Source organism: Pantherophis guttatus, chromosome 6 (genome assembly GCF_059756535.1).
Source record: "Pantherophis guttatus breed Tessera chromosome 6, ASM5975653v1, whole genome shotgun sequence".
Lineage (NCBI taxonomy): Eukaryota > Metazoa > Chordata > Lepidosauria > Squamata > Colubridae > Pantherophis > Pantherophis guttatus.
Genome location: NC_142068.1, coordinates 19,862,485 through 19,886,680, shown reverse-complemented (window position 1 = coordinate 19,886,680; position 24,196 = coordinate 19,862,485). Strand labels below are relative to the sequence as shown.

At 38.9% G+C, this 24,196-nt stretch overlaps 1 long non-coding RNA gene across 18 annotated transcripts in view; it reads left to right on the top strand.

The window, feature by feature from the left end:
• Positions 1-8,226: 8,226 nt before the first annotated feature.
• LOC117678212 (uncharacterized) overlaps positions 8,227-24,196 on the top strand; it is a 243,370-nt gene continuing 227,400 nt past the window's right edge. For 10 of the 18 annotated variants that reach the window (XR_015728446.1, XR_009620494.2, XR_009620487.2 and 7 more), the window contains exon 1: positions 8,227-8,577. This is a non-coding gene — a long non-coding RNA (uncharacterized LOC117678212). The remainder of the gene's footprint in view (positions 8,578-24,196) is intronic. The other 8 variants (XR_015728440.1, XR_009620492.2, XR_009620491.2 and 5 more) reach the window with 4 other exon arrangements.

Sequence of the window (24,196 nt, the reverse complement as noted above, 5' to 3'; positions counted from 1 at the left end):
CCATTTTTTTAGAATTCCTTACTGCTGGAGCATTAGCACAATACCTTTCAATTTGCCAAAGCTGGCTAATAACTACAGCACGAGGAATATTTAAATATGCAAATACAACACTTTTATTTATTATCTTCATGTTTCAGATGCAAGCACTGAAGTAGAAAAGGTGAGTCTCTGAAAATTGCCTGGAACATAATGACTGCGACAATATCTAAATAGGGATTTTTTTTTTCCCAACCAGAGGTTAGCCTTTTGACCCAGAGAAGCATTGAACTTTTCTGCTAATATATAGATTAGCTCTACCTTCTCAACAGAGCCTTGATAGTATAGTGGTCTAAGCACCCTGTTATTAACACAGCTGCCTGCAATTACTGCTGGTTCGAATCTCTCCAAGGCTCAAGGTTGACTCAGCCTTCCATCCTTTCTAAGGTAGGTGAAATGAGGACCCTGTTTGTGGGGGCAATAAGCTGACTTTGTATAAATATACAAAAGTATGAAGGCTATTGCTTAACGCATTGTAAGCCGCCCTGAGTCTCCGGAGAAGGGTGGCATATAAATCAAATTAAAGAAAAAAAAAGAGCAAAAACGAAAGTTGAGTGTTGATGCACAGGTGAGTCTGTCCATAGGTTATCATCAACAAAGAAATCCAAACTGAAAAAAGAGGACTGTGTATGGTTTGCCATCATTTCCATGGTCTGGAATTCTAGCATGGTCAGAGAGACAACTCAGTTGTAAGCACAAATATTATTTTACTGTGTCATCTCAGCAAGGGCTGAGCAAGGGCAGAGAGGAGATCCAAAGAAGTAATGCGGTATTAAGATCTCCAAATGAGAGACTGTTTTTATAGTTGACCTTGACAACATCTTCCCAGTTGCTCCTAGGAAGCTGACTGAGTTGTGCTAGGTTCGAGCATCATATTAACTTATCGTGTGGATTCTCTGGTTTTGTCTTAATGGAATTTGAGAATGTAGCTGTTTTGTGATTTATGGCTGAATGTTATGTGTTGATTTAGCTCTTGTGACTTAGTCAATGAACTGTGGTTAGAACAAAGAGGGATGTGTCTCTAATGTTCAAGAACCACATACATAAAGAACCGCACAGCAAGATAAGCCTATACCCACTTCATCTACGGGTCTGCCCTATTGAACATATTGGCTGTATGTGTACAGAACATTAGGCACAGTTAAGATAAATTGGCACTGGATAGTTCCATATGGCTTGCCTCAGCCTATTATAAGAGAAAGAAATTTGTTTGTTAAGCTGGTTTTAGAATTTACTACACTGTGTATATCTCATTCTTGGGTGTGTACTTTCCTTACTGGCATAGGGATTTGCAGTGGAGCAGGGAGGAGGGAGGAGGAGGCACAAATAAAACTTGTATTGTGATATTGCAATAACAGCTTTGCCCCTTGTGTACTTGTGGGTACCAGAAAAGATAGAGTTTGTGTCACAACGCTTCATCATTTCAGATTCATGGGGTTAGGAATGGACGCCTCTGAATACCAAGCACTTTTCTTTCTCTTTTTAATTTTGAATTATGTGTGTATCCAGAGCAAAGCTTAAACTTTTGTGAGTTTTAGCAACTTATCTTCTCCTGAGGGCTCCCAAGGAAGAAAAGAAAATGGAAAGATAGGTTAGGAATTCTGCCAATTTTATCCTTTAAAGATGTGTGCAGCTCTAAATTTTGGAACCCTCTAACATAACTGGACTTATCTTTGAGCTTATACATAGCCTTGAACCGTTAATCTCATTTGCACATTAATGTGATTTGCCTAACTACAGGGATGCATATTGCCTTAAAAAGCAGCAGTGTTTCTAACCTGTAGCATTACCATTTTTGCTGTTATTGGGCACTGTAACTGTTAGATCTTCTAAGCCTCCTGATAAATAAATATGACATAGCTGTCATTTCTCGCCCCAACAGTTTGCTGGTGTTAGGATGCATGCTCACCAAACCCATCCAATTTCCAATTACTTCATTTACATTTTCCAGCAATGACTAGAGATTAAAACATCTTCCCTGCTTGAGACCATTGAATTAAAGCCGATTTATCTATCTATCTCCTGCTCTTTGGAGATTAAGGTGCCCTGACTCTGCTTTATGCTACACATGGCATATCCTATGTGAGAAGAAGCATTCTCATTGTCTATAAAACTGCAAAACAATATGTTTTTCTCCTCTATGTGCTGTAGTATTTGCTAATATATTTTTTTGCTGTGAACTGGCAAAATAAATATGGAACAGGATTTTCTGATTTTGCTGTATTTGCATGATACTGTCTTTATTTTCCCAATTGGCTTCCAGATACAATTTAAAAGGCTGGATGTTTGACATCATTGTATAGGACCTAGTTATATCCGAGGTACCATTTTCTCCCATTGTTTCTGCCAGCCCAGTACATTCAGGTAGAGTGGGTACTTTCCAGGTCTCGTTTATTAAAAGCTGTCATTTTAAAAGACATAGGGAGTGTCTACTCTGTCACAGTCCCCACTTTCTAGAACAGCACCCCAGAGATACACATGGGATCCTCTCTCCTGGGATTCCAAAAAGCCCCTGGCTTTGTTCTCAGTTCTGGAATTAACGTGGTTGTTTTTTGGGCGAATGTGCTTTGTTTTAATGGTTGTTTTCATTCTGGGCTGTCTTCCTTTTCTTTTGTTTGTTTTAATCTAATATTTTATAAGTTGCTGAGAATGCACCAGAGTGGGCATCTGTATTAAATTTAAGGAATTAGTAATATTTGTTAATATTCAATAAATAAAGATTTGAATCAGGAATTACGATGTGCATCTATTTACGTATCTGGATTACTTAGGAGAGCTGCATTCTGAACAAGGGTAATTCTTGCAGTTTGTATTAAATATGCTGCACAAGGAAATTCCAAGAGAGAAATATAGTGATGATGTCAATCTATATGGACAAATCCTAGAATTTTTTATTTTTTTTTTGTAATTTTGAGTATATTTCCAAATTGGTCTAGTAGTTAAGACACCCAGCTAGAAACTGGGAGACCATGAGTTCTAGTCCCATCTCAACCATGAAGGCCAGCTGGGTGAATAAATAAATATATATCCTGCTTTTCATCTAAAGGATCAAACAAGGTTTCCTGGGAATCTCCTCACAACAGCAATTATGTAAGGTTGGTTAGGCTAAGAGTAAGTGATTGGCCCAAAGTCATCCATAGAGAAAACACTTGAATTTGGGTTTCCCCAGTCCTAATGCCACATCTTATTCATACTGTTGTTCTTTTTTTTTATTTTAATTTTTTATTAAGTTTTTAATTAAAGACAAAAGACAAAACACAAAATCATACCCAGTGTATGATACAGGCCGATATCTTCAAAGGAGTCTCGGAGAGTCGCGAACCAATTAAGCAAACTAATTGTCTCCTGCAAACTCCACTCACCTTTCGCTCCTCTTTTATTCCCTCTGGGAGGGGCCATTCATCATCCACTTGTGGCCTTACTCCCAAGTCAACCCTTGTTCTTTAGCTGTTCCCTTCATCTGGCAACTCTGCACATGTGCACACTGGTAATAGGCTCCAGCTGTTCGTCTGCCTCACTGATGTCTGACTCCCAAGGCAGCTGATAACTGGCATACGGCCCTGGCCCCTCTCTGCCTCCAATGCAGAGCCCTCATCAGAGCCTTCCCCAAACTCCAGGACTGGCCCATGTTCCTCCCCAACCTCCTCACTGTCTAAATCTGCCACCAGCTCCGCTGATTGCTAGCGGGCCACAACAACTGTATCTCTTCTTTCTATGCTATTTATCATTATGCAATAGCAAGATATGAGACTTAAGGGACCAGCACCAGCTTCTCCAAGTGGACTGTTACAAGCAAGCTGAGGTTCGTTCTTTCTTCCACTTCTGGACTGCAAAAGAGATTTCCCACATGAGTTCTGTGTCCACATCATATTAACTTGGTTCGAATGGAAGCATTGAGAATTTGTGGAAACACTTCAAAAGGTTCCATTGATCCAGTCAATTACCTTGAGTCAAAAGTTAACTGAGATGAAGTTAAACCAAATTCAAGTGTTTGCACCCAAACCATCTGCACCATGGTGTACCTAGGTCTCCAAGAAAGAGCAGGAGAGAAAGTAGAGTATTTTTTTAGCATTAATTAATGAAATTGTTTTTTGAACCACCTAGTGAAGGTCATTTACCATTTTGCCACATTGGGTGAGCTGTGCTGCTTTGGACTGAATGCTGGACTTAATTGTGGAAATAAGCTTGAAGTTAGTGCTCCTTGTATGGTACCAATGTTTGGCACCATCACTGTCCACATCCTGCATCTTGTTTAGTTGTTCAAGAGAACCTTCCGAAAGTAAAAATAGATGGAATACTATGGCTGAGTTCACACACTATTTCCACTAAATTAAACTTATTTCTCTGGGTTTGTAGAATGCTATTTGCACTAAAAAGAAGATATTAGAAAAAAAATATACTGTGGAATGTCTAACTTCTATCCTTCGAATTTATAGTTGTCAACTTGGACTGAAATCATGGCTGTCTTGGGATATTTGCAGTAGCTTGTTTAGAGTTATTTCTATCTCATTTGCTTTGCTTTAAAGATACATTTTTCTATTTCTATCTGCAAATGCAACAGGACCAAATTTGGGAAACCAAATATGCTAAATCACAGGAAAAAATAAATCAAGGTTCATACTAAGCTATACAGGTTGTCTGAATACAATTGCTAGATATTTAACAACTACCTTAAAACTACTGTGTGAATACAATCTTTATGTACTGAAATTGTACTGGACTGGTCTGATTCTATTCTTGTTTTTATTGTTCTAACTATTTTTAATGTCTGCTATCCAGAGTGCCATGGAGTTCTAAATTTAATAAACAAATAAAAGTATGAAATATTTGAGGCAAGAGTGGTTTGAACACATTCCTACTTCCCTGAAACAAATCCCCTAGGATATGGCCAACGTTTGTCTGTTTCGCTCCCTATTATATATTGCTTCGGTTTTTATCACAAGGTGATTCCAGCATCACTGAATAGATGGCTTTCCTAGGGCAAAAACAGGAGAAACAGAAATAAAGCAGCAGAATCTTCACCTGAAATCTGAAAGCAGTCATTTCTGGCATAGCAATGTTCAACCAGTTTGTTCTTTTAAAAATATGGAGCTTTGAAATGTTTTGGACTTCTAACTAGAAGTCATAACTATCATAACTAGATAATACAGTCCTCTCCTATCAGCCTAGTATTAAGTTCTGAGAAAAATCTATTACCATGATTGGTTCTTATTGCTTTAAAAACAAGATTTATTTAGCTACAACTAGCTACCATTGTACTAAGAGTCAATTTCTGCATTAATAGTGCAACTTATTTCCATGTCAGAGACATGACATCTGACATGTGAATGTTACTAAAATGCAGCATAAAAAGTACAGGACTTACGACCACAACTGAGTCCACAATTTCTGTTGCTAAGTGAAACATTCGTTAAGTGAGTTTTGCTCCATTTTACGACCTTTCTTGCAACAGCTGTTAAGTGAACCACTGCATTGTTGAATTAGTAATAGGGTTAAGTGATTCTGGTTTGCCTTTGACCTGGCTTGTCAGAAAGTCACAAAAGGTGATCGGGGGCACTGCAACCGTCATAAATATGAGTTAGTTGCCAAGCATCTGAATTTTGATCACATGACCATGGGGATGCTGCAACTGTTGTAAGTGTGAAAAATGGTCACACTGAAAAATTGTTAGGTTAAAAGCACTTAGCATAATAAAATAATGTTATGAAAGTTCTTTCAAATATCCTCTGGATATGTGACTCATTCTTTACCAATAGCCGGCCATCATGATGTTTACTGTAGATCTTTTTGGTTATTTCTGGTTAGCACAATCTAACCCTACTTGTTTATTCAAAAGTAAATACCCTCCAGTAAAATGAAACATTAGGTTAATACAGAATACCCTTTCACTGACCTACTAGAGGCCATATTCCCAAAAGTTGTGGCCTGGGCTTGCTAAAATTAACTCCCTGGAACCCCATTTACATTTGAATTTACTTGTAATTACATAAAGTTACTATGACTATTCTGCAGCAAAGTATTAAGTGATATATTTGTAGCAAAATTCCTATACCGTGATAGGGTTTTAAAGACTGTTTTATTTGATTAGTGGGTTACCCTAAAGTTTTGATATTTTACACTATTCCTTTTTAGCTGGCAGTTCTATTGTCGTCACCTATTTTAAATTATTATGGATGTAAATAGATTTGATCTTAACCCCGCACTGATTTAAATATATTGTTCTTGCATTGTTTTAAGAATTCTGAGTTAATATTAGATTGATTTGTAATTGTGTTAGTTTTGTTTTATTCTGAATTTGTCCTGTACTTAATTAAATTAACCATCATCATCATCATCACCACTCAGGGCAGAAATTCAAATTAAAACATGCCATAGAGGTGAGTATCTAATCCAATAAAGGAAGCCTACTCCAGTAATTGGTTTTACTGTCAAAATGCTTTTAATGATTAAGTATCTTTTTTTTTTAAAAATAATTCATTTGGGATATTCTTCCTGAAACTTGAATCCAGTCTTCTGTGTTTTGGAATGAGAGACAATAAACCCTGACCTTCTTTAATATAACACCATTTTGGATATTTGAAGAGTATTGTAATATTCTACATCAACATCTGGGTCATTTTTCCCCCAAGATCCAACTCATTAAATCTCTTTACATAACTTAATATTTAGCCCCTGATCATCTTCAATGAGTACAAAATAACAGGAAGCTTCTTGGTCCTCTTAGTTGTTTGCTTTAAAAAGGGAACTCAAAAGCTATTTGAGACCTAATTAGACTAATTACTATTGATTGGAGGAGATGCAGTGATTGTGCCTAAGTTTTCAGTGCAAAATATCCTGTTTTGCAGACATCTGTGATATCACTAGCTAAGATTAAGAAAGACTCTCAGCTGGAAGTCAGAGTTGAAACCAACACTAACCATATTGGCCTAAATCAGTGCTTTTCAAACTTGGCAACTTTAAGATGTATGACTTGAAGTCTGCACATTTTAAAGTTGGCAATGAAGAATTTTCTCCCAGTGAATGGAATCGAGAGGAAAACTTCATTGAGCTGCAGGAATATGGAGATTTTAGCTCTGTTAAACCATCACAACATAGCAACTAGGGCAACCAACAATATGTTGACCCTTGTCTTATTTGTGGCAGCCCCTTAGATATTGGAATAGAGTAGAGTAGAGTAGAGTAGAGTAGAATAGAATAGAATAGAATAGAATAGAATAGAATAGAATAGAATAGAATAGAATAGAGTAACAGTTGGAAGGAAGCTTGGAGGTTTCCTAGTCCAACCCCCTGCCTAGGCAGGAAACCCTACACCACTTCAGACCAATAGTTATCCAACACTGCTATCATGTCACCCTTAGTCATTCAACTAGACATACTCAATTCCTGCTACGGGTCCTCCTATGTTTTAGCCTTCAGTCTCCTAATATCTCAACAATGGATTTACAAATGCACAGTACTGGGAAACGTTTTGGTCCTTAGAAGTTAAAGGAAGAGCTACTTTGATGGAGCAGAGCTTCTAAGAAGCTCTTCCTCACGTTCTACTGGAAGAACAAAGCCTTGGAAACCTCGGTTGGGTTGAGTTCACCAACTTTTATAAGCTCAAAGGGGCTTTGTTTACTTGGGCACCTAAGTGCTTCCAGGATGCAGCCACCTGTTTCCTACAGCAAAGGATGGTTACACAAAAGAGAATTCCTTTGAGATCCCTTCTCAAAAAACAGAAGGGGCTAATGGTCTGTAGAGATTCTCAAAGGTTGTTCCCAAAGGTGCTTTTTCAGGAGACAACTGGACTTTCTTGTTTTTTTCTTCTGAAGACCTATCGCTTCTCATCCAAGAAGCTTCTTCAGCTCTGACAGGATAGGTTCCATTCTCTACTATCCTGTCAGAGCTGAAGAAGCTTCTTCGGTGAGAAGCGAAACGTCTTCAAAAGAAAAACCAAAACCGAGAAAGTCCAGTTGCCTCCTGAAAAAGCACCTTTGGGGGCCAAAGGGGCTAACATTCAACGTCCAACGTTGAGCCAGCCGAGCGTCGTAGGTAGCGACCGGCCCAGCAACTTCTTCCCCCCCTCCCCCACCGAGTCCACCGCGGAGTCCGCTCAGCCATCCCGTTCTAAGCGGTGGGCGGAGCGCTCGAAAATCCCGAAAGCTTCTGATTGGCTCTGCGGGAGCTTAAGTGATTTGGAATAGGCTCTGGCGGCGGTAGCGGGAAGGTGGAGCTTGCAGGGGAGCCTGTTGCTCCCGCGAAGTCTCCGCCGGGTGGGCGAGAGAAAGCCGGCGCGAACTGCCGCGAGCGGACGCTCTCTCCAGCCGCTGCTCCCTTGTGGCAGCGCTCGGTGAGCCCTTGCCGTCAAAGCGCTGGGATGTGCGGCGGTTCTTCTGCCAAGCTTCTGCCCGGCGGTCCTCCCGCCACACCTGCCTGCCTGGCATCGTCACCTGAAGTTTCAGCTCTTCTCTTCCACGAAAGGTGGCGGCGACCCCGAGCCCAGCCTGTACCTTTGGTTGGTCTTGGGGCTACCAGGGGATCGGGGCAACTTCGGCGCGACCTGTAAGTGGGTCGGGGGGTGGTGGGGGGTGGGAAGGGGGAGAGACTGTGGGAACGGAGGTCGGGGAGAAGAGTGCGGCCGCTTCCGCGAGGAATCTTTTAACATTTCAGCTAGTTTGCCTGAAATCCTCTTTGGAAATCTTGCAAAAATGTGCGTCTTCCGTTCCCATTCCATCCCTGGATAGCTTTTTTTTTCTTTCTTTCTCTCTCTCTATCTCCCTCCCTTCCTCGTTCCCTCTCTTTCTCTGTCTCCCTCTCCCTCTCCCTTTCCCTCCCTCTCTCCTTTTTTCTCTTCTTCCCTCCCTCCCTTTCCCCCTCTCCCCCTCTTCCTCTGTCTCCTCTCCCCTTCCCTCCCTCTCTCCCTCTCTTTCTCTGTCTCCCTCTCTCCCCTTCCCTCCCTCCCTCCCTTTCTCTCTCCCTCCCTCCCTCTCCCCCTCTCCCTCTCCTTCTCTGTCTCCCTGTCCCCTTCCCTTCCTCTCTCCCTCTTTCTCTCTCTCCCTCTCTCCCCTTCCCTCCCTCCCTCCCTTTCTCTCTCCCTCCCTCCCTCTCCCCCTCTCCCTCTCCTTCTCTGTCTCCCTGTCCCCTTCCCTTCCTCTCTCCCTCTCTTTCTCCCTCTCTCCCTCCCTTTCTCTCTTCCTCCCTCTCTCCCTCCCCCCCCTCAATGTGTGTGTGTGTGAGAGAGAGAGAGAAAAAAAAAAAACTCTCACACATCAAGTTTTTATGGGAAAACGGGAATTGTAATCTGGCTATTAGGGAATCCACCTGGTTAGAAAAGCCAAAAGACTAACCAATATTACCTGTATCCACACAAACATCTAGGCAGGGTGTGTTGTGGATCCCGTAGGTTAAAGAATTTCGCTTGGCGGGGACCCAGATAGAGAGCCTTCTCTTCTGTGGCCCCTTCCCTTTGGAACCCTTTGCGCTAGAGGTGAGTTAGATCCCCACTTTTCTGGCCTTCAGAGAGAGAGTGAAAACCTGGCTCTGCCAATTGGCATAGGGTCGAAGAGTCTTAGGTTAGGAAACCAAAGGGGTGGTTGGAGTCCTGAGGGTGGTTTTTTCCCCTTCCTTTTCAACTTTTAATCTTAACCTTTTAAATTCTGTTTTTAACTCTGTTCTTCTTTATGTTTTATGTTATAGTACATTTGTTGTATTGAACCCCCCACCCCCAGTTGCTTAGGTGAGATGGGTGGGTTGATGTGATGAATGAATACATCTGGCATATTAGAAGAGGCCTCCTTGTTGGGACACTGGGACTAGTCAATATTAGATGTACTCATGCAATATGTTTCGTTTGGTTGGGTGAAGATCATGCAGGTTTATTCAAATGCCATGCTAAGCTTGTTTGAGTGGCAGTTTAGTCTGCTTAACTTTGGCAAACCCCAATTTAGAATTCAGTAGGTAATTCCTGTAAATATTTTGTATGAATGCAGGCAGAAATTCTTTAGGCTATTTTTGAAGTTCCTCTTAATTGCAGATGTTGGGATTGAACCTGGAGCCAACTCCAGCCTGATTCTAAATGCAAATACTTTCATTGATCGCATTGACACTGAAAACCTTGGACAAGATACAACTTTTGCTTTGCTTTTGTGTGGCTGCAGTGTATACTTATTCCTATGCTCTACAAGGAGTTACACCTATAATGAAAAAATGCTAGATCATATCACAACAAAGCGCACTGTATATGCATCATTTTTTCCTTTCTTTTGAGATGGGGACAGTATTCATCCAGAAGATGTTCTATTCCAGTAGCCCTATCATATACAAAGTTTTCCTCTGGTTTCATATTTAGGCAATTTTGCTGGGTGTTAATTTTCTGAACTCAGTGGAGCTTAGTTCTGAATAAATATTATGGTATAGATAGAATTGCACTGTTGGTCTCTGTGGAGTTATGAGTACCTTATTTCCATATGCTTATTCAATATCAATACTTGTATTCTTTGCTGATGTCAGAAAGACATTGAGAGGGGAAAGTGTTTGTACCTCAGCAAATGTATAAAATATTGCAGCGTTTACATTTTATTAACAATATAATAGGGTTTTTCTCCACTTTTCTAGTTGATTTAGAGTTTTGGAGGGAAACTCTTCAAAAGCAGAGTCTTCTGAATACTAAATTCTTCAGGCAAAGCACACACCCTCACTTCCATGGTTTAGTAATCTGAGAAATATATCTTTATTGCGATTCTTACATTTGTAGAGTCTCAGGTTGTTTTCAGATATGTTTTGTTCTACAGCCCAGTAACCCCTCTCTTCTCTTCTTTATCTTATGGAGAAATTCTCTGTAATTTGTTGTTGCTACAGACTAGTCCTTCAATCATAATATTCAAGCCTATTTCAAACCAGTTTGTGAATTCTGATTGTTATCAAGTAGGCAATATGTTCATGAGCAATCCATAGTAGGTTCTTCTAACTTGAAGATCTTTCTGTCTACAGTGGATCAAATGTACAAAACAATGGAATTGTCCTTGTCGTCATTTCAGATTCCTTTTTAAATGTATGAATACAATGGTCTGAACCTGTGTTTGCCTCAAGAAAGCAGATTGAACTAGGCTGCAGTTGTGCCACAATAATTAAGAGTCAAAGTGTGAGGTTGGTCAAAATGCTTGCATGTTACGTTCTGTCTGAATAAAACTGTGTGGTTTGGACTTTAGCCTATAGTTCAGCCTTATAGCAAAAAGTTTAATTGGATTTATTTTCTTGATAACTGTTTTATATTGCTAGCTGCAGCATTCAGGTCTGTGGGGATTGTTAAAGAGAGAGGATCAATGGTACAATTTCTGAGGGAGGGAAGAAAAGATGAATTATTCTCTGAAATCTCTTTAAAACAGGTTCATGGGCTCAAACTGCTGTGGTCATGTGCCAATTGGTGAATCATAAATTGGTTTCATTGACATTAATCTATGTCAGGGGTGTCAAACTTGAGACCCGCTTAGATCTGGCCCACGGGGCCAGCCTGGAAACAGCGAAGGACCTGCCCGCAGTGCCTCTGCTAGCAAAAATGGAGCTCAGGAGGGCTGCACGCGGCCCTCTCAAGCTCTGTTTTCACTGGCAGAGAGATGCAGGAAGCCATCGCAGCTGAAAACAGAACTTGGGAGTTTTTGCTGGGAGATTTTGCTGGCAGAGCGCTTGGGCTCAGGCGCCCCTGACACAAGTGACATCAAATTGGCCACACACATCCTGGCCACCCCCCCAGACTACAGTTGACCATTTATTTATATCTTGATGCAATGGACAAAGTATTTTTTGGAGTTTGACCTGCTTCATTTCCTTTGACCTCAACCCCTCATGGTTTATTACAGGGGTGTCAAACTCGCATCATCACATTGTCATGTGATGTATTGCAACTTTTTTCCCCTTCGCTAAAATGGGGGTGGGTGTAGGCAGTGAGTGACGCATCTGGCCAGCGGACTGTGAGTTTGATGCCCCTAGTTTATCAGTTATCACATCTAGTAGGAAACAGTTGTATAGTTGGATTCAGAACACTATAAATTCATTCATACAAGGGGGAGTGGAAATTGTAGCGAGAATACATCTGTAGTGGGAATAATATTCAGAAGATATATATATATATATTTTAAAAAAATAGGTCAACAGCCAACAGAACATCTCCTTCCTGGGCAAAGTGCTTCAGCATGTGATATCTGATCAGACCCAAACATTCTTAAATGCAACATATTTTTAGGTTTTGTGATGCTGTAGGATTTCTGTTGGACCTCATGGAGTTTACACCGGGGGTGGGGTGGGGGGCTGCAAAGCTATATTTTACTTCCAAGCTGTTCAACCTCCAGAGGAAACTGCTGACTGAGATCATTTTGAGATTTAAAGTGTCATCTTCATGATGACATCCAATTCCACCTTTCTTTTTTATTGGATCCAGATGAGGCAGTGGAATTGCTGAATCAATGCCTGGTACAATAATGGGTTGGGTGAATGCCAAATAAACTGAACCTTAGTTCAGAAAGACAAAGGTGCTATTTCTGGAGGTGAGTAGTATTCACTTCTCTTTAAGCATCAGTTTCATAGTTTGGGATTGTTTCTGGAGATATCTTTGGCATGAGCAGCATATAAATTTAATAAGTAACGAATAATAATTAAAGGCAAGGATGCCCTTTATCACTCAAGGTTCTTCCTAGTGTGCAGCTATGTCTCAACTTACCCCAAAGTAGACTTGTTGCATAATCCATATCTCGGATTATGTTGCCTGGCCTTGCAAAATGATTTAGAAACTTCAGTTAACACAAAATATCACAGCAAACAAATGATTGGAATTTGATATTACTGGTGCTTTGTGATTAATTAGCTGGAGGTCTTCTAGTTTAACCCCCTAGCCAAGCAGGAGACCCTTATACCATTTCAGTCTTTTCTTAAAAGCTTCCAGTGATGAAGCCCCTACAGCTTCTGAAGGCAAGCTGTTCTACTGGTTAATTGTCCTCACCATTAGGAAGTTTCTCCTTCATTCCAGGTTGCTTCTCTCCCTAATTAGTTTCCATCCATTGTTTCTTGTCTTGCCTTCTGGTGCTTTGGAAAAATAAGTTGACCTTCTATTCTTTGTGGCAGCCCCTCAAATACTGGAATACTGTTATCATGTCATCGCCTAGTCCTTCTTTTCTCTATACCCGATTCCTTCAACCATTCTTCATAAAGTTTAGTTTCCAGGCCTTAGTAATGTTAGTTGCTGTTCTTTGCACTTTTTTCAAAGTCTTAATATCTTTTTTCTAATGTGGTGGATGCAGTATTCCAGGTGTGGTCTTACTAAGGATTTATAAAGCAGTACTAATACTTCACATGATTTTGATTCTATGTCTCTGTTTGATCTTCACTGCCCACCCCAGCTCCGCAAATGGGAAAACGTGACAAAATGTCCCGTAATGGCAACGTGACGCAGCGAGTTTGTCACCCATGAGATAAATGGGGTTTTTTCACCTCAAGCATGGAAATCCAGCATGCTACTGCAAAGAGAAATCATAATCATCTGGCCACAAGAAGTTTGAATATTTGAATGCAGTAGGAGTGTGTTTATAATATGAATATTGTAGTGTGTCATAATATGGGGTAAGAGCAGAAGATGGTTCTTGTATGAGAGGGAAGATGATGATATTAATAGTAACTGATTTCCATGTCGTATATCGGGGTTAAAGACAAGGGTGTGAAAAGGTTAGGGTATTGGAACAAAGAACTAATAAACACTTTTATAAACTGTGGTTACTGTTGTTAGCAGTTTCATACCGATTATCAAGTGATAATTGCACTTAGCATACGATTAACACATTTGGAATGCTTTTGGAGATGTTGAAGGGTTTCACACACATCTAAGTGATAGTCTAACATTGACCAACATTAAAAGTTATTTTAATGTGAGTCACCTTCTGTTAAGTACCTTAACAGTTGTTTTGCTAGTGCGTGTCAGACCAAAATAAGTTTTGCTTTCCAAGCTCCATTCAAAGTGCTTAGGAAGAGAAATCATACAGACTTTAGGCTCCATTACCAACAGGATCACCTACATCTATCCATCACCCTCTTCTCCCAAGTAAGCAATGCAGCATCTTTTGCTGACCCTGCCGTTGGTATGTTTAAGGTAGACAGTTTTGTCCTTCCTGTGTGATAGAGCTTATACTGGGAAACAAATTGCTCCTTTTCCTTAAAAAGGATCTGTAAACTGCATTTTACAGTTTTGTACCTTAAAATGGACTTCATCATTATATTAACAGATTAACAGAGTTGGAAGGGACCTTGTAGGTCATCTAGTCCACCCACCCACCCCGGCCCAAGCAGGAGATCTACACCATTTCTGACAAATGACAGTCCACTCTCTTATTGAAAGCGTCCAGTGATGAAACTCCCACAACTTCTGAAGGCAAGCTTCTGAAGGCAAGCTGAAGGCAAGATTGTTCTCACTGTCAGAAAATTTTTCCTTATTTCTAGGTTGAATCTCTCCTTGGTCACTTTCCATCCATTATTTCTTGTCTGGCCTTCGGGTGCCTTGGGAAATAATTTGACCCCCTCCTCTCTGTGGCAGCCCCTCAAATATTGGAACACTTATTATGTCTCCCCCTGGTCCTTCTCTTCACTAGACTAGCCATGCCCAGTTCCTGCAACCGTTCTTCATATGTTTCAGTCTCTAGTCCCCCAATCCTGGTTGCTCTTCTCTGCACTTTTTCTAGAGTCTCAACATCTCTTTTATAGTGTGGATGCAAAAAACTGGATGCAATATTCTAGGTGTGGTCTTACCTGATTATGTTTTTATAAGGTGGAAAGAGACTTTAGGTTTGGGCAAGATAGGTATGTTATGATAAAATAAAGTTGGGGTGAGAATTGTGGTTGCCTGTTTTTCAAGGACAAAAATCTCCTCGTGCAAATAGGAGCTTGTTGGAAGGAATCACTATATCTTTGTGCATTGGTAGAGGGAATTTAAGTTGCCCCTCCCCTCTCAGGTTCTGCTGTTTCCTCCCTGCATCGGCCCTTGTGTCTTTCAGAGGATATGCTTATTGCTTTCACAGCATTGCATCTTGTTCAGCTCAGGTTTAGCTAGTATATTACTGATTTAAATTCCTAGGCAATCAGGCGAAAAGAAGCTTCTTGGATGAGAAGCAAAACGTCTTCAAAGAAAACCCAGAAAGTCCAGTTGCCTCTTGAAAAAGCAACTTTGGGACAACTGTGACCTGGATGACCCAGAACCTCCATAGACACCTACGCGATATAGGTAGTCCTTGACATATGACCACAATTGAGACCAGAATTTCTGTTGTTAAGCAAGACAGTTGTTAAGTGACTCATGTCCAATTTCACTACCTTTTTTTTGTCAGGGTTGTTAAATGAATCGCTGTAGTTGTTAAATGAATCAGTGGTCATTAAACAGACCCAGCAACCCTTTGACTTTGCTTGTCAGAAGCCAGCTGGGGAAATGGTGATCACATGACCCTGTGATCAAATAACTGTTGTAAATACCAGCTCATTGCCAAATGGCCGAATTTTGATCATGTGACTATGGTCATAAATATGAGAAGTAGTTGTGAGTTTCAGCAATGTTGTAACTTTGTTAAATGGTTGTAAGCCAAGGACTATCTGTATCCTATTTTATAAGGGTAGGGAAAAACAAAAACTGTTGAAGGTTTTTAAAATGGCTAGGTTCCTCCTCTGTGCTAAGCCACTTTTCCTGCATAAGCCACAATTATTTGGGTTCACACCAGTGGTGGGTTGCCCCTGATTCGGACCGGTTCGCAAGAACCCCTAGTAAAACCGGCGGGAGGCTCCGCCTACTGCTCTGGATGTCGTCATAGGCGATCTGTGCATCGATGCACGTGAGCAAAGCGAGAGCAGATGCACGATCCCGTTGCGAACCAGTAGTAAAGGTAAGTAGTGGATTGCCCTCGGTTCACACCGGTTCTATAGAACCAGTAGTAAAACCGTCGGGAGGCTCCGCCCTCTGCCCCCGATGTCACCAAAACGCTTCTGTAAGGCCCCGCTACGAACCGGTAGTAAAGGTAAGTAGAACCCACCCCTGGAACCCATCCCTGGTTCACAAATCTTAGTAGAATGTGTGAACTTAGTAACAGTGAGAATAGAATAGAATAGAATAGAATAGAATAGAATAGAATAGAATAGAATAGAATAGAATAGAATAGAATAGAATAGAATAGAATAGAATAGAATAGAATAGAATAGTTTTTCAACTGTTATGCTGGTATTAATTTATATGCCTGTGGTTCTTCATAAAATGGGCTTCTCCATAAGTTAGTTGCAAGTTACAACTGGTTCATTTACAGTTGAAGCTGACAGTGTTTTGGAGTCCACATGACATAAGTATGCCTGAAATTTTAGTTAAAAAGCTGTGCACAAGGCAAGAGTAAAGCTGAATATTTAAAGATTCTTCCTCTCCCTGCCCATTGTTTTCAAACCTAAACTAATCCAGTGTTTTTAAGTCTGAAGGGTGATGGAGGGAATCTTTACAGCTTAGTCCTCATTCAACAGTTTTTCAGAACACATTTTCCTCTCCAAAGTTCTTTTGCGCCCACTGGGGGGAAAATACAATTATGATTATTTTCTCTTTTTTTTTCTTTTTGGTAAGCGTATCGGAATAAATGAATTCTGTTATCACAAATATCTTAAATTAGGCTGTACTGATGCACAGAGCTGGAGAAATCTCAGCGGAATAGAAAACTGGAGTCTAATATTGGTGCACAGTGATATTTATTCAGATCTATCATTAATGTGACCCATAGCTTCACTTGTTTCTTTCTTTTCTTTTTTTTTTACTCTGCTGCATAAAACATGATTGGCACAGCTTCAATGACCATTGTATTTGAAAGAAATCTTGATTAAAATTATGTAGAGATAAAAGTCTTATTTGATTCTAAGTTGCTCTGCATCATTTCAGTATGCTTTATTTGGTTTACAGAAAGAATTTTGGTACAGGAATGTAAGACTTTCAGAGTTGGGGCCTAAAATTAACATGAAACTCCCTTTTTTACAACTCTGTAGCCCCTACTGGGGTAGAGTCCAGGTGACTGGATGGAGCTAAAATTAACATTGCTAGCTATTATTTAATTTAATTTCACAGATCAGGTTGACACATATTGGCATTGTTTTATTTTGGATTAATATTAAACAATATTAAGAAATTGATTTAATGTGGAAGCCATAATGAGGACCAAGAGCCTAATTCGCAATTATGGTTTTCATTTTAGCCTGATGCACAAAATCGGGTATATCTGCCAATGATTCTGGAAACCATGGTTGAATTTTAGCTTAGCATGATCTCTGGATCTAGTTGGTGATTTTGCTAAATTTATCTTATTAATCACATTTATATGGCCATCCGTCTCAGGGACAGCGTATAGCAATCCAATAAAACAGTAAAATAAATAAAGCAATCATTACCTAAAAACATATATTACCTAATAATTACCTAAAGCTATTACATAATAATTATTAAATACAATAATTATTAATAGAACTTTTAAAACTATAAAAGCAATATTTAAAAAAAGGCATTGAGACTCTAGAAAGAGTGCAGAGAAGAGCAACAAAGATGATTAGGGAACTGGAGGCTAAAACATATAAAGAACCATTGCTGGAATTGGGTATGTCTAGTTTGATGAAAAGAAGGACTAGGGGAGACATGATAGCAGTGTTCCAATACCTCAGGGCCTGCCATAAAGAAGAGGGAGTCGAGTTATTCTCCAAAGCACCTGAGGGCAGGACACGAAGCAATGGGTGGAAACAAATCAAGGAGAGAAGCAATATAGAACCAAGGAGAAATTTCCTGACGGTTAGAACAATTAATCAGTGGAACAACGTGCCTCCAGAAGTTTTAAATGATCCAACACTGGAAGTTTTAAAGAAGAGATTGGATAACAATTTGTCTGAAGTGGTGTAGGGTTTCCTGCCTGGGAAGGGTGTTGGACTAGAAGACCTCCAAGGTCCCTTCCAACTCTGTTATTCTGTTATACTAAGCCAGTTCATATCATACATAGCACAGTGTGTTGTATAAAACGGTCTGACTCTGAGCTTCCACAGCTAGAGAAAAATCTATATTATTTTTTTCTCCATTACCATACCATTAGACACATCAAGAACACCATGGGGATCTTGGCATCCTTTTCCATATCCATGTATTACTTGATATTTCAAGAGTTCGTCGAATCTCCCTGTGATGTCTTAAATCCTATCTACTTATCTTTTCTGAAACCTTGTAAGATATTCCATAGTGTGATTTTAGTGCTTAACCTTGAGTTCAGGCAGATCACAAATGCATTTACATTTTTTTAAAAAAATCAATAAAAATTAGCTGAATCAGTAAATGTGTTATTTGATGGCATCATATAGATTTGATTCTCTGCAGAGAGCAAAAACTGACATGGAGAAGTAAACATTTGAAGCTTAAGTTCAGCCAGATGTTTTCTGGTGATACTTCCAAGCGTTTCTTATTCAAGTTACCTAAATACACAACTCTCCAGAGTTCAGAGGTAAGAAGCATGACTTATTAGGAAGATCATGAAACATATTTGAAAATAAACAGTTGTCAGCACTATAGATATATAGCTTTCATTCATGATGGACACCATCTGTAAATAAGCAAGATTCATTGTCTACTTTTTCAGTAAATATATTGGCAGATTATTTTTGAAATGGGCTTTATCAAAAGGATAGCTATGTCAGTCCATTGATCCCTTAGTTTAGCTACAGGCAACATATGGCTAACTTAGCAGTCCTTAAACTTTCAAATTCACTTTAAAATGGCTTCATTATCCAATTTTGGGGGACTTGAAGGTGCAAAATCCTTATAGTTTTTTTTTAAGGATTTTGCATGGCAACTCCTATATGGAGTCATCATCTAGGTGAAAATGAACAAATGAAGAACTCTCAATTTTAGTATCTCCCCTGTGTTTTAGATTCACAATATTTTCAGTTATGGGAAGTATATACCCCTCATACCTTCAATGTGCGCTTCTGCTTCTTGTTAGTCCACAATCATGAAAGAATGTATTACTATCACTAGAACTGGATTGCTATAAATTAGATTGAGCTTCCCAATCAAACGTAGTGTCTGAAGCCATTTTTTGTTACTCTTATTATTCCCTCTAGCCAAAGTTGCTGAAAACTAATAGGGTAGTTAGCTGTTACCTTTAGGTGAGAGACATATGAAATCTAGTGGTGCAATCATACATGTCAAAATTGCCTTGAGGGAAAAAGCAGAGAGGCTTTTCTCCATCTATTGTTCAACCCCCTCAAATCATTTTGCCACCCGAAGGTAAATGTAGATTTCCGTCCCCCTCTAGTAGAACAAGTATTCTACTATTGTCGTTCTAGCATGCCACCGGCCACATTTCACAAAACGGCAGATGAGGCCAGGAGAAAACCAAACTCAATTTAATTTACATTTAATCAATATATTTAATATGTAAGTATTTAATATGATTGTGCTGGTAAATACTGCAGAAGTTGGAGATCAACAATTATCCAGAAGACTACATGTTCTTCTTCTGTATACAGTGAGCTGTAGAAAGCCTAAACAAGCCAATAATCTTAATTGGATAAGGACCAAAGGCAATGCCCAAATTTTATTTTTTTTCTTCTCTTTTTTAATTTTTATATAATACTTTGGGGTATGTGTGATGTATTGATGTATATTATGGCTGTGTGTGTGTGTGTGTGAACATGTACATACATATATGTGTGTATCAGTTTGTGTGTGTATGCACAGTCACACACATATTAGTTCTTAGGGCTTTTAGTTGAAGATTCTAAATAATGGCACATAATCAATTAAATAACCAATACTACCGAAGAACTATTATTGTTGGACTAGATTAGTGATGAAATCCAAATTTTTTTACTACCGGTTCTGTGGGCATGGCTTGGTGGGCGTGGCTTGGTGGGCAAAACGGGCAAAATACTGCAAAATCTCCATTCCCACCCCACTCCAGGGGATGGATACTGCAAAATCCCCATTCCCACCCTACTCCTGGGGAAGGATATTGCAAAATCCCCATTCCTACCCCACTCTGGGCCAGCCAGAGGTGATATTTTCCGGTTCTCCAAACTACTCAAAATTTCCGCTACCGTTTCTCCAGAACCTGTTAGAACCTGCTGGATTTCACCCCTGGACTAGATGACCTCCAAGATCCATTCCAACTCTGTTACTGTTATTGTAGCTTTATAAAAGTTTATTAAATAGAATAAATCTGTTATTTACTCATTCAAATATGACTAATTAAAAATATAAATGTGGACATAAATGTGTCCTATTAAGACTAGAATCTGTACTGGAATCCTAATCCATTTGGAACCTATGCTTACTCCAGGGAGAAAATAAAGAGGAAATAAATGTAGATGCTAACTGCATATTTAAATTAAAGTTGCAGCTTAACTATACATTGTTAAGTGAATCTCTTTACTTCCATTCATATCTACTTGCGCATTTGCAAATACAGACTCTGACAAAATCTAAGTCTCCAAAGCTGTTCTTGCATCCATAGGAAACCGAACTCTGTAGTGTTGCTCATGGAACCGGGACATCAATAATGTGTCTGTATAACTTTATACTGACTTCAAAGAAATCAATAATGTACAGATGGCAAATGTGCTTCTTAACTTGATCCAGGTTGTGACACCTGGCTTTAACAGAGGCATTAAAAGCTCTTCTGTTAATGTACAAGTTTAGAGTAGTACATTTAACACCCACAGAGCAGCTCATAAGGTTTTTTTTTTTATTTATAATATATTTTTATTATTTAATTTGAATTAAAGACATTTCATTCAAACTATAAATCCAGTATTCTGAATATCATTGTGTAGCACTGGGAAACAGTGGTTTAGTTCATTGCTCATCAGTGAGCAGTTAAACAATGAATTATATCGGTGCAGTGTGCATGCAGACGCTTACTTATCCTTTTTCCCAATCTAGTCAGCTCTTATCATTCTATCATCTGGGCGATCCAAATAATATCATTTGACAGAGCTTTTCTTAATGTTATATATCAGCATTGTATATTGTTTAGATTGAATTTTTCTCAGTATTTTAGGTCTAATGTAAGCCATGGTGGGACATCAACAACCTTGTCATCGAGTATTTATCAGTGTAGTAAAGATATGGAAGCAATCCATAGCGGCTCATGCTTAAAAGTAAAGCTAACATATTGGCTTGTGTTTAATTTTTTTTTTTGATAAGAGGTAAATAAATGGGTGGATCTTCATATTGCACACAAATTGATCAACATCTCCTAGGGCAGGGGTCTCCAAACTTGGCAACTTTAAGACTTGTGGACTTCATCTCCCAGAATTCAGCTTTGCTGGCTGAGGAATTCTGGGAGCTGAAGTCCACAAGTCTTAAAAGTTGCCAAGTTTGGAGACCCCTGTCTTAGGGACTACATTTTGTTTTATTTTTCAAATAATGTTATTAATTATTTAATAAATATTTAATAAATATATTTTTCTATTTTTATATAGTTTGTACTTTTCCATTTCTAAACTTAATAAAATTAAGTTATTAAATATTTATTAAATAATTAATAAAATTAATAATGAAGGGGAAGTTACTTCTTCATTCTTTTTTCTTTATATTTTTCTATTATTTTTATACAGTTTTTACTTTTTCATTTCTAAACTTAATAAGATTAAAAGAGAAAAGAATGAAGAAGTAACTCCCCCTTATCACGACAAGTACAAACACTTTTTGTAAATTATCACTGCCTTTTCAGATACATAAATGCACATTTCTTCCCATAATTCATTTCTTAACTATCAATAAAAATTTAAAGCATTTTCATTCATACCTAGTCATCAAAATACCACTAAGGGCTACCTGAAATCACTACATAACTATTTTAACCTTGATCAAATAAGCCAAGGTTGTTTGTTACGTTCCTTCCCTGCACTTCACCCATCTCAGATTTTAATCCCTTAAAATATTGTCATCGAGTTTGATTTCTTTTGATCTTCTCTTTGTCTCCTGCCAGCAAATCCTTCAAAGCTTAAACAGACCTCTTTTGTAAATCTAATTTAAAAAATCCAAATCACTCTTCTCAATTAATTTGCATGTCCCTTTTAAATATCAAGCCATCAGTTAGTTTCATTTGTATATTCAGTGTGTCATCCTTTTATAGAACATTCTTATAGCTTTTCATATTTAAATCCACATTCAGATCAATTTCAAATTTATCCAGAATAAATTGTTCTTCTTCTGCAATAGTGTTGGTCACTATCTATGATGTTAGATATTCTTAAACTTAATTTCTCAATCGATAAGTCCAAAATCTCCATAAAAGCATCCATTGTTAAAATAATTTGTTCAATTCTGTACTAACATGTCTAATCTGAGTGTTCTTCGCCTTCAGATAATCTTTAGCTGCCTCTGGTTTCCAACATTCAAATTGCCTTTTTATTGTGTTATATTTTCAGCAAACTAAAGCAAAGAGTGTTTCCCATGGGAAGTTTACTACATTTAATTGCAAATTATCATTTCAAAATCATCTAGACCCTTAGTCCGGTTTTTACTTTCCAAAACCATAATTTTGGAACTCCTTTCGCTAACTATTAAAAAAAAAACTATTTTTATAAAATTAGAATAGAATAGAATAGAGTAGAATTTTTATTGGTCAAGTGTGATTAGACACACAAGGAATTTGTCTTGGTGCATATGCTCTCAGTCAGTGGTGGGTTCCTCCTGGTTCGGCCCGGTGACGATATGACATCACCGAACCGGTTCTCTTTGTTCGGGAACTGGGTCCTCCCCCACCGTGTTATTCTTACCTTTTATTTGGCCCTGCCCCCAATCTATTCGCTGCCTCCCAAGTCCCAGCTGATCAGCTAGAAGGAAAAAAACTGTTTAAACTCTTGCCGCGGAGCTTCAAAGGGCCGCCCTACATCTGATCAGTGTTAAAAGGCAGTGTGGTGGTAGACCAGTGCACTCGGAAAATAAATGGGTAGACCGGTGCCTCCAAAAGCAAATGAGTAGACCGGTGACTCCAAAAACAAATGGGTAAACTGGTACAGCTCTGCAAGCAGTTAAAAGCCTGGTAGACCAGTACCTCTGCTAAATCCTAAAGAATTGTCACATGACCATCAAACCACACCCACAGAACCGGTAGTAAAAATTTTTAGAACCCACCCCTGCTCTCAGTGTACATAAAGGAAAAGATATGTTGATCAAGAATCATAAGGTAATGATTCTTAATGATAGTCTTAATGATAGTCATAGGTTACAAATAAGCAATCAGGAAACAATATCAATATAAATCGTAAGGATACCAGCAACAAGGTTACAGTCATACAGTCATAAATCGGAGGAGATGGGTGATGGGAATAATGAGAAGATGAGAAGATTAATAGTAGTGCAGACTTAGTGAATAGTTTGACAGTGTTGAGGGAATTATTTGTTTAGCAGAGTGATGATGTTCAGGAAAAAACTGTTCTTGTGTCTAGTTGTTCTGGTGTGCAGTGCTCTATAGCATCATTTTGAGGGTAGGAGTTGAAACAGTTTATGTCCAGGATGTGAGGGGTCTGTAATATTTTCACAGCCCTCTTTTTGACTCGTGCAGTATACAGGTTCTCAATGGAAGGCAGGTTGGTAGCAATTGTTTTTTCTACAGTTCTAATTATCCTCTGAAGTCTGTGACTGTCTTGTTGGGTTGCAGAACCAAATCAGACAGTTATAGAGGTGCAGATGACAGACTCAATAATTTCATCTGTAGAACTGGATCAGCAGCTCCTTGGGCAGTTTGAGCTTTCTGAGTTGGCGCAGAAAGAACATTCTTTGTTGTGCTTTTTTGATGTCATTTTTGACGTTAACTGTCCATTTTAGATCTTGCGATATGGTAGAACCTAGAAATTAAAATCATATGTTAAGCTTTATTCACAAAGAAAAAGGAAACTAAGTGAATGCAATAAAGTCTTTCTGTTTGAAAGATTCTTAATATTTCAAAATCAGTAAAAATAATTCGATGGATGATTAAGAGATGAGTCTCACTCAATTTTTTAGTGCATAAAAATAGTTGTGTTACAACTATGACCTAAGATGGAATCCTTGATTCCCTGCCAATTCAATTCAGAAATCTATTGCAAAAGCTTACGTTCCTGTGATACACTTGCAAAGAGGGACTGTGAAAAATACACATGCATTATCTCA